Below are 12,584 nucleotides of genomic sequence, written 5' to 3'. Positions count from 1 at the left end.
TAAGCATAGGCTAGCACAGGCACACTGAAGAAAGATTTAGAGCACAACAGACATAATTCCTTGAAAATGTTTTCCATTGTTTCAGATATCAACTCTTACAAAATTTGAAATCAAAAGGTAAATAAAGTTGTTATTGATTTACAAAGCAGTGTGGCACCTGCTATGCTATACACCTTGTCCATGCAGTTCAAAGGAATTCCAATGAAGATCAGAGCTGAACTTCAGGGCATTTTTCTTTGACTGCAAAGAGCTTTAGATGGTTCTGATGGTTCTTGAATTTCTTTTTATGGGATCAAAACCAGTTGGATATAATGTCTGGAATATCTACAAGTGTTTATCCAGTTGTTTTTTGTTTGGTTGGGTTTTGATTTTTTTGTCCTCCTCCTGTAGTTTTATAGCCCCTGTAAAGGGGCAGGACACCACATTTCTATTGCCTTATAACAAAGATTTTACAAGTGCTGTGCTTCAAATCTGCACAAATGATTTTTGAAGCAACTTAGAAACAAGGAGAGTGCATGCCTCAGCACTGTTACTGTTCCTTACACTAAAGTAAATCAACTGCAGTTTGAAAATAAATCCTAAACAGAGCAAAGAAGTTGGGCAAGAGAATAGAAAAGCTAAATACAACAAGCCATTAAAGAGGTACAAAGCTCGTTTCATTTTAATGTCTTAGAAAGCTGCTGGTACATACCTTATCAAGTTTTGCTGGAATGTACATTAAGCTGATGGAGGTTAATCTTAAAGTGTATGAACACTTATAAAAGACCGTTGGTGGCTTGGAAACTTCATATATAGGCCCTAAAAATCTGTATTATGGGAGCAGACAATTGCATTTTTGAAAGAAAATAAAAATACACTGAATAGTGAGAATAATAAAATCCAGAAACACAGTTGAAGTCTGAATTTAAGATGTTTACTCAGAAGGGCATCACCAGGTTCATTGTAAACCATATTAAAGAAAAGCTTAGAAATAGAGGCACTGTTTGTGCACTGTTCTGGCAGTGTTCTGTTCTGTTCAGTGATGTATGAGATGATCTGCAGATTATTCCTACAATTTTACAACAAGTAAATAGTTATATACTGAGCATGGTGAGCTGTCAGACAGAGAAAGAAGAAAAAATACATAATACATCTATATAAAAAATAAAGAACACCTAATGGAGATCCCAGTATTACATGACCATCCTACATGTGTGTTCTCCAGGTTCCAAGAGGGAACAAAGTAAAATCATTGTACCAGTTTTGTTAGTCTGGCAAACTAGTCACACGCAAATCAGTTTAACTCTGGCGTAACAGAAAATAAACAGGGGGAAAAAAAAAAAAAAAAACAAAGACTAAATTGACGAGATGAAGGTTTAGAGAGGAAAAATTAACATCTCTCTGATGTTTTTTGTAAGAGAAACCAAGGAAGCAAGTAGAATACGACAGTTTATAAATATATGAAGGATTTAAACATTGAAAGGCAAATGGTAATCAGAAAATGCTGCTTAGAAACACTGCTCTAAAGGTCAGAGCTGCACATGCTTCCTGATAGTGAAACTGAGGGATTTCACTGTCAGGTGATACCGCTCCTGCTGCCAGTAAAACCATTTAAAGCCTTGCTCTTTAACAAAAAGCATCAACACAGTAACATGGGCAAAACAACGTGTAATGGAGCCTATGCTCCTACATGTGCAAGAAAACAGGCTGTGACTTCAGAGACTTAGCTCTCAAGTTGGACTCAAAGATCACGGAGGTTGCTTCTGAAGGAACAAAAAGTTCAATTACTAAATTAATCTTGTTTTCACATGCCTGATCTTTCATAAACGTGTGGCAAAGTTTGGATTCACATTTGTATTGAGAGTTTTGCTGGAACCAGGAGGGGGATTACAAAACCAGAAGTAGTTTTTTGAGCTGTAACACCACATCTTTTGCCACTGAATGAGCTGTGGATGGAAAAAGCTGTAATAAATAGCACACAATGTTCCAAAAGCTGCTAGAGATGAAAAACGGTGACTTTAATCCTGTTGGGAACACACTTTCTTTGTAAGCACATACACAAATGTGAGCAAAGTTGCAGCTGATTGAGATCTAGGTAGATTTTGACTCCAAACTAAAATGCAATGGGTTTTTGTTAAAGGCTTTACCCACACTTATTCACAGTTCTGAAACAAAGGCAATTCCCTTTCCATAGCTGAAGCGACGGAAACAAATCACAGTAGGACAGATAGTCTATAGATTACGGAGTTTGATAATTTTCACATTAAAAAAATAAACTTTCAGGTTGGAGGAAATTATTCACAAACTCTGCGTAAAATGGCTAAGAGCACCGGGGGGGGGGGGGGGGGGGGGGGAACTGCCCGCTGTGCCACCCCCCTGGCCTGGGGAGTTATCTCCAGCTCTAGGCCCTTGTCACTCCATACTTCATTGCCTAACGGTGTCTGCTGAGATGCCACAGATTCCCCAAGCCTCTTCAGAGTTTTAAGAAATAAATTCACCAGCATTAGTTTCACAAAGGCGTGGGCAGACTGACCATAAATAAACAGTGCCCTGTACTGCAGCGATAGCAATATAACCCCACTAACAAGGTAAAACTTGGAGCATGTCTTGCTGCCTCTGCTTCGCAGTGGTGCTTCTAAAGCAGAAACTAAAGGTTGGAGAAGTTATAGAAAAACAGACCTTTCAGTCCACTAACTTATTTTAGAAGTTATTTATCTGGCAGCCGCTGCACTTGGCCATTTATCTGTTCCACAGAAGAGCCTGACAGGCTAACAAACTCATACTCACTGCTGGCCAGTTCAACGTGTGCATTTTCCAGTGTCTGTGTAATCCTGTTTTGGACTGATGTCATGGCTGCCACTCCAGCAGACCCATTAAAAATAAAACACACACATCTAGAGCCTCAGCTGTTATCCAAACCAGAAACATATGATGGTAGAAGCAAGATACACCGCCTTATAAAGGGATTCTGCTGTACAGCATCTGTGTACTGAGGAATGCTATACATTATCTACAGCAAAGTACAAACAGTTTAAGTGCATTTAAGCTCCAGGAAAAAAAAATAAAATTAAAAAATAAAAAATGAAATCTCTGTAGCGTTAGAAGTACAGCAGATCCCCCTCAGACTTTCTCTGAGTGCAACTGTAGCCATAAAAAATACAGCAAATTGATGCAACCTTACAAAAGGACTGACATTATCTCAACATGTCCATTGTAGCTCACTGCAACACAAAATTAAAAGCAGAATGACACTACTGCTGCTTGAAAATAGCTTAACTGGGCATCAGCCTAGGACTAAAATGCAGCAGAAAACTCGGTGTTCCTTCAGAATGGAATCTCGTAAGGAATGTTGCACAAAGGGGAAAGGAAGATTAAAAGCTTTAAAAAAATGCACTTGATGCTGGTCAGAAGACAAACTGCTAAAAATCCATTTTCATGCATGAAACACTCATAGCACACGCATATTTGAGAAAGAGATGGACAGAAATAACTCAAAGGCATGCTTTGGCAAATGCTTAATGAATATGCTTCCTTTCCTCTAACTTAAAAAATATATATAATATCCATGAGGCTCTCCATTTTACCATGATAAGGCCAGGTAACAGGTAAATACATATAACCTTCAGTTTACATTTCTGAATGAAAAAATAAGAATTTCTGAAAAAAGAAGATTGCCTCTGTGGTACCAATAAGCTTCCAGCAAGAAGCAATTGCTAAGGATTTTAGGGGAAAATAATAATAATAATAATAATAATTAAAAAAAAAAAAACATTTAAGGCTATTTGTATAAACGTCTGGCCAAATATGCACAGGACTACATCAGCTTGCTTCAAATTCAGGTGATGCTAGCTAATAATTGGAGCAGAAAAGCCAGCAGAGTTAACTATTAATCCAGTCTTTCTTGTACAGCAGAGTACCAGCTAAAGCTTAAGCAAATGGCAAGTTAGATATACCATTTCTATCGATCCACAAAAGCTTTAACGGATGCTGATGAAGAGCAACATATTGTCGAGTCTGACTCCAAAAAACCTGCTTGAGTCAGAGACAGAAAATGTATCCACAGTTCATTCCTGAACCATTCAGGGTTTGGTAATGGCTAACAATAAAAATCTTGACAAGAAATCAGAAGCCAACACTTTATGTTTTCACACAGAACTATTTCACAGTCTCATTAGCTAAGTTAACACATTGATGCTTGGGACACCTGGGCATGAAACAGCAGAGGGCAGCTGACTAGGCAGGCAGGCTGCTGACAGCTCCAGGGCAGCTACGTGTATGGTACTTGTACAGAGAGAAAGATTTACAGGTAGAAATGTATGAACGAGAGAGTCTATTGAGTAATCAAGAGGTATCAAGATCTTTGAAAAAATACGTATTACATCCATTGAGGGAGGGAGAAAAAATCAGAGATCCAGAGAACTGCTTAAATTAGAGCTAACTTCCCTGAACTATTTCTGTTAGGTGCATTAAAATTAGAATATTCCAGTGCCATCGTGCAAACCATGCAACGGGCCACTTCAGTTTGCTTCACTCTTTTGTCTCCTACCCCCTCCAAAGAGGAGAGATGCTCACTAAAGTATGCTTTCAGATACTTAGGGCTGAGGTAGTTCCCTTTCCACGCTTTGGTTACTTTCTGGAGGAAGGCACGCCGACGTACAATGTCAGTGACCCGGCCCAGGCAGAACACACAGAGCTAATTATACTTTTATACCATTTTATAATGATATCCTAAACCTGTGATGACCATACTTACACTGTAGTCAGGCTGGTTTTTTTCTGGTTCTTGTTTGCTTTTAAAGAAGCCTTCACAATGCAATTCTTAACTTAATAATTACCACGGGGTAATTTTGTCTCTGTTTGGATCTTGTTTGTTTGTTTGTTGGCATGAATAATTCAACCTCTGCAGTTTAGATCCCATGGTGTCTTAGTTTTAAATTAGAGAGAACTCTGAAAAGTTTCTTGATTACCTTTCAATAATTAATCTTACCTTTGCATATTCTGAAAAAGAAAAAAAAAAAGTATCTATAAAGAATCAACAGACTGAACATGAGGAAGCTCCAGTTTTCTTATCAAGAGGCTTACTACCTGGCTGACAAACACCAGTGATGAACAGAGCATGCTGCTGACTGACAACATCACCTGATTTTCCTGTTGTATCTGAGAGGGGACTTTGTTGTTTGCCTTTTTTACTAAGTAGCTTCAGTCATTTTATTAAATCAGGTGAAAAAACACTTGTGAAGTGTGAATTCTGAGTAACCCTGAAAGTTAAGGTATAGTTTGCATTGGAATTTTAATGTACATTACACAAATTCCATCCTTAATGCTATTAACCAGGGAACATCCAATATTTTGTGCATAAAGGGAAGAGAAGTGAGTGCTGATAGACACTTCCAGAAGGATGCCAAATGACAAACGTGAGAAAAGATATGGCCATCAGTCATGTTTGCTCTGCCTTTCTGCTCTTGACAAGTCCAGTTGTCACTTCTAATGACCCTAGAGAAGTAATAGAGCCTCCAGCACTCCCAGCCACCAAATAACATAGCGAAATTACCGCTGGACTGCTGTTTTTATTCAGGAGATAAGTGCTGATCAGGCACATTGGAGAGAGCTGAAGTTCCATAAAATGTCCATAAGCCTTACAGTTTGCAAGGCTGCCCATTATGTGTCACATATAACTCTCCTAGAGACAGGAGGGAACCCATGAGCTAACTGGATAATGCAACACATGGATCTTGGTTATACTTGTTAATTTACCAGCTGTTATTAAAAATACAGCCTAAAACACAAAGCTGAACTGTTTGGGTTCCATTAGCCAAAGGCACAAACATACAAGAGCCAAAATATTACAAATCTGTTTTAAATAAGTGATCATTCATCTTTTTGATGGATAACCGGCTTTTGGTATTTTTTTAGAGGATTATTATGTAAGTTTGCAAGAAATGACAACAACATAAAACATAAAACTGAACAGAATGCCCTTCTGAGTCTTTACAACTGAACTAGTCTGAGGTTTGCAATGTACAAATTGATTTTGCTTTCAATTTGCCTACTGTACTACATTTACTCTAGCATTACAGATGTTATTTAGAAGGTGCAGAGCCAGTTTAGATGATTCCGGTGACATCCATCCCCAGCTTTTATGGCATCATCTCTAGTATCAGACCCCAATCAAACGTAGCACTTTTTGTAAATTACTTAAAATGACAGCTAACTGCTGTAAAGTGCGGAGAAATCAGAGAAGTTAGCCATGTGGATCAACAACATCAGTGTAGGACCTTGGTACTCATTAAAGAGCCAGAAATGAACATTTTTATCTCTGGAATCTTAAATCTTTGATCCTGGTTCTCAAAACAGGTGTATCACATCTATGTCCCAGTGAAGACAGACAGTTGTGAACACACACAGTGTTGGTAAGGAAACTGTGACCTGGCACAGTATTACCTTCAGTGCTTGAAAAATTCATGCTTTGCACTGTTTGATACAGGACAGCATTTTCTATATGTCTGGATGATGCAAAATAAGCAAAAATCCATGTTTTCTAAGAATGTTCTAATGTTTATGCTGATTTTCAAATACAACTCCAGGGGGACAGGGGCCATGGCACACAATGCAATCCTAAATTCCCCCCCCACACACACACTGTTACAGTCCCTAATACAAAACCCTATTTTGCGGTACAGCTAAACCATCAGGACACCTTCCTGAGCAGGAATTTCAGTGTTCTTTTTTTCCTACTGAAAAAGCTCGTATATTATTTTGATTAGTAACATGTCATAGATTTGCTTGGCTGGTCTAACCACATGATGGAATACTTTTTTCCGCTATAACTAGAAAAAAAATATTCCTGTTCAGCACATGAATTATGACCTCATTTTCCTCTAAATAACTGTCTTTGAAACGGGTTTCGGCAACACCTTAGAAGTAGTGAAGGCTTTGCCCTTCTCCTCCCAAAACACCAAAGGCTTTAAAGTTTGAACGTTCTGGCACTTATGTCTCAGTAAAGAGAAAAATAATAGAATAAATAATAAAATAAATAATATACTTTTCCAAGCAAAACGTTTTGTCTTGAAGAAGTAAATCTTTCTAAGTCTCGTCTGTTCTCCTAAAGGCTGAGTGGAAACATGCAACTCAGGCCTCTCCACGGGTTTTGGACAAGGCTTCAGATTTTAGGGGATTTTCTTTTCCCAGAATTAAATGCATAATCTCAAGATTCAGCTATACAAAGTCTGTAAACTTCCCTCAAATTTGCTAAAATTGAGAACACTTGTGTGGACTAATAGGAATTCGTTTAGGTTGTATGGAAGACTTTTGAAGACCTCTTGCTTAAGCAGTCAATAAATAGTATTTTCTTTCCTTTAAAAAAAAAAAAAATCAAACGCATTTTGAAAATGGATCTTGCACTTGCAGAAAACAAGCATAAAAAGAGAAGCATTTCTGCAAATAGCAAATTATTCCCAACATTCTCCTTATTCACGGTAACACCTCTTGGAATTAAAGAGCACCTTACAAATGCGTTCAAGGACACTTGTGGAAGGGAGGGAGAAAACTAGCTCATTCAAAACAAAAATGCCACTATTTTGTGTTCAATTAATCGATCGACATAAATCTCACTTAACAGCTGGGTGTGACTCATTGGGCTCCTGTGGCAAGGACGACTGAGGAGCTGAATTCATGTAAACTCCTACTCCCTAAGGGCTGTCCCCTCAATCCAAAAACAGGACCTGGCACAAAGAAAGTCACGAAATTGATTTTGAAATGCTTACATAGACGAAGATGAACTACTAAACACCTGGGAACAGTATGATCTGATGCAGGTTCCCTAGTATTGCTCACAGGTGTACTTTTCCTAAAACTCAAACACAGAGGGATGTCCTTTAGCACCTGCTGTGGTGACAACTTATTGAGCAGCTGTCAGCAGCTGCACAGTGCATTTTTAAGATATATCCTTCTGCTGTACGTAAACTGTAGCTTCCTCACACTCTTGTCCTGAGAGCTAGGCAGTGTGTAACAAAAGGTGCTCAGCAGCCAGCTCAGTGGAAAAACTGATCCCATTGCTCCTCCACCTCTCCTGCTTCAGCCAGCGGCCAGAAGAGCAGGCAGCTGCCAAGCAGGAGCATACAACAGCCCTGCACATGGGGCATGTCCTGCGGCTCCCGTGAGGATAACAGGAGGTGCTGAACGACACGGCAACTAGCAGCGAGAGCCGCAGGTGAGCTGAAACCGGGTCGCACGCCCGTGGCAGTTTCAAGGCAGTGGAACCAGCATCCGTTCCGCCGAGGGTCCCTGGTTTAACAAGCCCAAACACATACCAGGAAGGTTTGAACAGGAACCAGGATTCCAGAGGCCAACCGAAACAAAAAAAGAAAACTGCTGAACTGAAGACACAATTATCAAGTTCACTTACAGTTTAATCTTCACACCTTAAAATTTGTTTCACATTCTTACAAGCCCAACTTTTCATTACCTAAGCTTCTGTTTGAGTGAAAGGCATTTTGTAAATAAAATGAAAGTGCATTCTCCTTTTTTCACTGCGTAATTCCCAGTCAAAACATTTCCAGCACTTCCATTTGTAATGGAATGACCCGAAAACAGATGCTTTCCGTATTATCCTGAGGAAAAAGGACTGGTATCCTCCCAGTCTGCATGACACTGCCAATGGCAAGGGCCTTTCCTAAAAGGGATTGTCACCAAGCTTTCCTTCACTTTAGTTATTTCAGTAATTTCATTTTATGTAAATTGCATCATCCACAGCCAATATCATGAGCTTTGGGAAAATAAACCTCTGTAAGCCTCCTCCTGTTCTCCTGTTCAGGGTAAACAGTACCTACATCCCAAATAATCGGTCCATTTGGAAGGAATTGCAGCACCATTGCATGCGATTCTATAATTATTCATTGAAGACAGTACATCAAGTTAGATGTTCATACTTCATGCTGTAGAAGGATTGCTAGCAAATAACCTCTGGGAAGGATATGAAGACCTTGCCATAAGCAACTCTGTTTTTGCTGCTAGGATCATGTTTGATCTTACCTGCAAAAGGCTAGGCTGGCAATTCTGAATTTCATTTAAAAGTTCTTTTTCAGACTATATGCAACTTTATGGCTAATGAAAAGTGCAATACAATGGTGAAAACTAGGAACTCTAATATGTAGAGTGTTTCAGAGAAATATTTGTACCGATTTCAGTCCGTATCAAATAGAGGAGCTTTGTTACAGATCTTTCATATTTATTACATTTTCTTTTGGCGTATGTTTCAATTTCACACACACACACGTAAATTAATCAGTGCTCCTCCTGTACACACCAATAACAAACTAAAAACCACATCAGAGCAGGGCACAGTAGTGTGAGAACGCTTTCATATGGCATCTACACACATACGCAAAGAAGAAACAAGAAGGAAAGTTCCTGCTCCAGCTGGTGTGTGCCAGCTTTCTGCCTGCAAGGCACAACTAAGCAAGGTCAGCGAGTGTGATGGAAACTGAAAATGCTTCTTGTTCCACTAGTATTAAGAGATGGCATGCCGAAATCACCTTTCTGTCACTTTACAGTAACAGAAAATAGGAAGAATCTACAGCATTGCCCATGGAAATATATTTTAGAAATACAGTAGTACTGCAGTTCTTTTGCTTGTGGCCTCTCAATAACAAATAGGAATATCCAAAAACAATATGAAATGTCATATGTAAGGTTATAAGTTTCATGCAAAACTGTATTAACCATATAATGTAGAATTCTCTTGCATTACTTATTTTTTATTTTAAATCTAAAGTGAAAACTCAATTCACAGAGATAACAGTTGGTTACTTCCACAAGCCTCAAGTGCACGCATTCAAACAAAACACAGGTGCAAGCAAATTTTAGCATTTGCCATAAGGCTGACTGAAGCCTGGCCTTCTATATTTTTACAGGAAACCTTTGTTGTATTTGGCAGACGTTCTCCTGTGGAGCTGTCAGGAGTTTTTGCCTACAGACATAGTTGCTCAATGGAGGAAGAAAATTTAGCTGAAAAATTCAGTTGCAGATACTTTAGCTATTTTACTTTGACAGCCTAGATTATTTTGGATGTTTCAAAAGCTACACATCTAGAATATTAACCAACACTGCAAAGTAACCTTTGCTCCTGCTCCTCTGACCTTCTAGTTACTTAAGAGCACAGATTTCACAAAACGCGGCTAACAAACAATCCATTTCATATGGAAACTTAGTACTTTTCAAAATCTCTGCAGTGCCAGACAAGTACTTCAGCTCCTCCTACACCACCATGTAAGAGGTACAACATTTCTGACTCCTTTTTCTCCTCCATGCAGAAGTGACTGGAAGCACTGCAGTAACAATATACCTAGTCCCTGGGGAAAGGGAGGGCCTCGCATTGCTCAGCTGCAAAGTCTGCTGGCTGACCAAAGGAAAGACTTTCACAGCTAGTTTTAGTTTAACATGATTATACTCATACACTAGAGTTTTGTTGGTAGTATTTATCTCAGAGGAGACCTTTAAGTAGGAAAGGATATGTACCCTTCAGACAAGCAACAGCACCTGTCAAACAAATGCCAAGGTGTGAAGGAAACTTCTGTGCAAAACACGGGAAGAAAGCAGAGGATACATTTTTCATGAGAAATAGGTGTGAAATGAAAAAAAAAAAGAAAAGAAAAGAAAAAAGAAAAAGAAACAAGAAAAAAAAACACAACAGTTAAACCTTTCTAATAGCCATATCAGAAGAGGGGAAGGGACCTGACCCTTATAGTACATAAGCTGGGACAGAACAGCCTCAGTTCTGAAGCAGCACCCCACTGATTTCTTCTATCATTCTCTGAGGATTCTCTCATAGTTTTCACTCCCACCGAAGACAGTGATCTCTTTAGAATTTTTTTTAAAGAATTAAAGGAAATACTGAAAAAAGTGCCTTACAGCTGCTTTCTGAATTGCTCCTCAGAAAGTAGCAGAGAAAGTTAATCCTAATGAACTAATGTAATAAAGCACCATTTCTCTCCTTGCCTTCCAGCTTGTTACAGTGAGACTTTTCACGAGGGCACTAAAGCTCCAACACGACCACGATATCTTCTGCCTGCCTCCCCGTCACTGGGCACAGCCCACTGCTGGGCCCTGCTCTCGCTGCTTTCAGCAGGAACGGGATGGGATTTAAAAAAGGCCGAGCGGTTATTAGTAGTAAGGAAGTAGCACAAATGGGACGAAAAGAGAACAGTACAGCTTGCAATCTGTTGCTTTGTGGTTAGCAAAGCTAAGAGCAGGGGATTACTGTTTACACACAGCAGTGCATGGCTACAGCTGGTTTGTATCAGAGGAAAGGCCGCGAACATTTGTTGGACCATAAGCACAGAGTTTAAGACTGAGAGTCTTTCTTTCATCCAGATTTTTTTTCTCAGTACTACAGTACTCGCCTTCCCTAGCTGGACAAAGCTTGGCCTCCTTTCCAAGTGGTAAGAAACAAAATCTTCAAAGGCATTATGGAACAGGAAGCACTGGAGATCCAGCAGCTGCTTAAGGTAAATAAGCTCACAAGGCTCATTTGATCCTCGCTTCTCCCAAGCTGTACCCTTGCTTACCAACAGCCACTATTTAAAGACAAGAAAACCTCAAAGCAAGATCTTTACACAGACTAACATAGTCTCATGGTACGTCCGTCTCTTCTTATCCCAGATTCTCTGCACACACAGTTTCAGTTCAGAAAGAAATTAAAGGTGCAAGCTCAGTTTTGCTTACTTGTTTTGGCACCTGTTTGCCCAGCTGAAGCCCTGACTGTTCTCTGTGCTTGCACCGGTGCAACTGCAAGGTACGTACAGATGCACAACGTGCAGATGTTGCACAGTAGCTTATTAAAAAGCTGCCATATGGGATGACATATACATGCATGGAACCAGACACATGTACCATACATAGACTGAAAGACAGTTCACAACCTAGTTACAAGAGCACAGCTGTACAGGTAATGTAGACGCTATCATCTACTGAACACGAAGGAAATGGAGCTCGTTAGATGACAGAGTCCTAGCTCAAGCAATTTCACTTTACTGGTATTCTGGGCTTTAAACACGGTGTTCTTATTGTTGCAGTCATTCTTCTAGCACCCTCTAGTGTTCACAGCAGCTAAGAATCATTATTGTAACATACAATCTCATATTCCAAGCCTCTAAAAAGAACTGCTTTCCTAACCTGAAAAAGAAAACTACTAATTTAGTCCATTCTAGGAGCTTCCCATAACAACAGCATGTGTCCCTATTACATATGCAAGTGTAATCTGACATGTTAGATTTTCTTTCAGTAAAGAAATGAGATCCTAGTGTTCACACACCACAAAAAGGGAAACATTCCTAACAAATAAAATAATCCTTGAGGTACTCACTTTTCCTTTCAAGAGTAGTTGCCTTTCAAATAAATATTTCCTGAACTGGAAACTAGCAAGTGAATTCGCTGTCTTTGTTTTAAGCATATTTGCACAGTCAAAACAGCAATCCATTATTGAATGGATGAGGCATCACCATCTAAATGATGGAATTTTAAGAGATAAGAAAACCTGCTTATTTTTATCTCACTACAGACGATTGCAAGGCCTAATAGCTATGGTTTCCTACAATTTTGATTTTCAG

This window comes from Anser cygnoides, chromosome 6 (genome assembly GCF_040182565.1).
Source record: "Anser cygnoides isolate HZ-2024a breed goose chromosome 6, Taihu_goose_T2T_genome, whole genome shotgun sequence".
Lineage (NCBI taxonomy): Eukaryota > Metazoa > Chordata > Aves > Anseriformes > Anatidae > Anser > Anser cygnoides.
Note: the sequence above shows the minus strand (reverse complement) of the source record.